The sequence below is a fragment of the Ambystoma mexicanum genome, chromosome 2q (assembly GCF_040938575.1).
Source record: "Ambystoma mexicanum isolate Mex_15411 chromosome 2q, UKY_AmexF1_1, whole genome shotgun sequence".
NCBI classification, from domain to species: Eukaryota; Metazoa; Chordata; class Amphibia; order Caudata; family Ambystomatidae; genus Ambystoma; species Ambystoma mexicanum.
Genome location: NC_090924.1, coordinates 693,058,401 through 693,060,900, shown reverse-complemented (window position 1 = coordinate 693,060,900; position 2,500 = coordinate 693,058,401). Strand labels below are relative to the sequence as shown.

General features: G+C 56.3%; 1 non-coding gene across 1 annotated transcript; it reads right to left on the bottom strand.

Moving 5' to 3' along the window:
* Positions 1 to 229: 229 nt before the first annotated feature.
* Positions 230 to 301, bottom strand: TRNAP-AGG (transfer RNA proline (anticodon AGG)). The gene has a single exon. It is a non-coding gene; the product is annotated as a tRNA-Pro (tRNA).
* Between the last annotated feature and the right edge of the window lie 2,199 nt (positions 302 to 2,500).

Sequence of the window (2,500 nt, the reverse complement as noted above, 5' to 3'; positions counted from 1 at the left end):
AGCCATGGCAGTCCCCACCCAGAAGGCATGTCCAAACCTTTATACATCAGCTCGCCGCCAGCGCATCATTACAAAGGAGGGGGAATTTCCAACACTGCCTCTTGGGCCATGGGCTTAAAAGCAGCCAACCATTGGCGACGGGCATCGAACCAGATACGTTCACGCACAAACTATTTTTGGGGGGGAATTGGGGACTCTGTGTTTTTTGTTTTCGGCGCTCCAAAAAAAAGGGCTCGTCCGGGATTTGAACCCGGGACCTCTCGCACCCTAAGCGAGAATCATACCCCTAGACCAACGAGCCACGGCATGCAGAGAACAGTGAGGGGGAGGGGGTGGTCTGCTTACCTCACTTGGCGCCATGCCCCAGTCGGTCCACGGCCTGACCCCTGCGTGTCACGTGGCCTGCCCCTGGCGCAAGCGCAGAGGACTGAGCTGCCTCTCAAGCAGAGAAACAAGAAGAAGAGCGGCAGCCTTCGCTGGCCAAAGGCCATCTGCTGCCGCTCGATCGGGCTCGATCAGGCGAGATATATGTGGCCGACCGGCCTAGAGCGCAAACCTGTGCTGCTCAGGGTGGGCAGCTTCCCAGCAGGAGGATGTGTCTTGAAAGCCGACAGAGGCAAGAAGGCGCACTCCCTCAGCCCGCTCCAACCTCTGGATTCCTGCGAATTTCAGAAGAGAACTCTGGGGCAGCATGGCTTCTGTCATCTCCCAACAGCCTCTCTGTTCGTGCTATGTAAATACCTTTACATCCCCCGAACTGAGCATGTCTGTTTTTTTATTTTTATTTTGCTGAGGTGTGGTGCCTTCAACGACCGACAGGTGGCAGGAGAGCACTTTCTCCAACTGTGAAGGGGACTTTTTTCACTTCCTGAGTAGACTGGGCTCAGTGACATATGCCACCAAGCCAGCCACTAGAAAATGCAGGTTTTGCAGCCGTGGGCCAGTGGGGGTTTAAGGGCAGGTGTGCCTCCGGCGTCTCTGGCAGACAGCTCCAGTTGCAAGGCAGCAGAAGAGAACAGGGAGGCTTGCCGGGCGCTGCATTCGGGGGCCCCCACGAGGTTTTCCGCAAGCTTTACACTCTGAAATGTGCTCAAAAAAATGAGCCCGGCTTGTCAGGAGTGGGATTTGAACCCACGCCTCCAATCGGAGACCAGAACACCCAGATGCAGGGAAGAGCTGCACTCGGCCACCCTGACAGCTATGGGCAGGATTGGGAAAGATTCTTCAGTACCCAATGTCGCCAGGTGCCAGCGCCGGTTTTCATGCCCCGATCTCTGCATCAAAAGTACCCAAACACTCACTTAAGGACCATGGGATGGCAGGAAACGCCCACTGATGGAGCCAGTGGACAGTTTGCAGGGTGCAAATAAGGGCTGGCCTCAGATCACTCATGGCGTAGTGCCGGCCTGTCCATACCTGTCGAAACCTGCATGCGGTCAAATGTGTCCGATTGACATTGTGGAAATAAAAAGAAACCAGCACCATGTTTCTGCCCGGTCTCGAAGCGGGTAGCGTGTTAGGCGAATGTGATAACCACTACACTACAGAAACAGCTCTGGTAGGCTGCGCTCTAGTGTGCTGGGACAGCTTTCAGTTGAAAGGCTTTGTGGCACTGATGTCTCATGGGGCCCGCTGGTACCTGCCAGGTGGCACACACCAACGTGAAAGTTTGGCGCAAGCCTGCGCCGGACCTACATGGCAGCACTCACAGCACCTCACACACAGGCTGCAGACACATACAAAAGACCAAGCTGGATGCAACAGTGGCGCGAGCCATGGCAGTCCCCACCCAGAAGGCATGTCCAAACCTTTATACATCAGCTCGCCGCCAGCGCATCATTACAAAGGAGGGGGAATTTCCAACACTGCCTCTTGGGCCATGGGCTTAAAAGCAGCCAACCATTGGCGACGGGCATCGAACCAGATACGTTCACGCACAAACTATTTTTGGGGGGGAATTGGGGACTCTGTGTTTTTTGTTTTCGGCGCTCCAAAAAAAAGGGCTCGTCCGGGATTTGAACCCGGGACCTCTCACACCCTAAGCGAGAATCATACCCCTAGACCAACGAGCCACGGCATGCAGAGAACAGTGAGGGGGAGGGGGTGGTCTGCTTACCTCACTTGGCGCCATGCCCCAGTCGCTCCACGGCCTGACCCCTGCGTGACACGTGGCCTGCCCCTGGCGCAAGCGCAGAGGACTGAGCTGCCTCTCAAGCAGAGAAACAAGAAGAAGAGCGGCAGCCTTCGCTGGCCAAAGGCCATCTGCTGCCGCTCGATCGGGCTCGATCAGGCGAGATATATGTGGCCGACCGGCCTAGAGCGCAAACCTGTGCTGCTCAGGGTGGGCAGCTTCCCAGCAGGAGGATGTGTCTTGAAAGCCGACAGAGGCAAGAAGGCGCACTCCCTCAGCCCGCTCCAACCTCTGGATTCCTGCGAATTTCAGAAGAGAACTCTGGGGCAGCATGGCTTCTGTCATCTCCCAACAGCCTCTCTGTTCGTG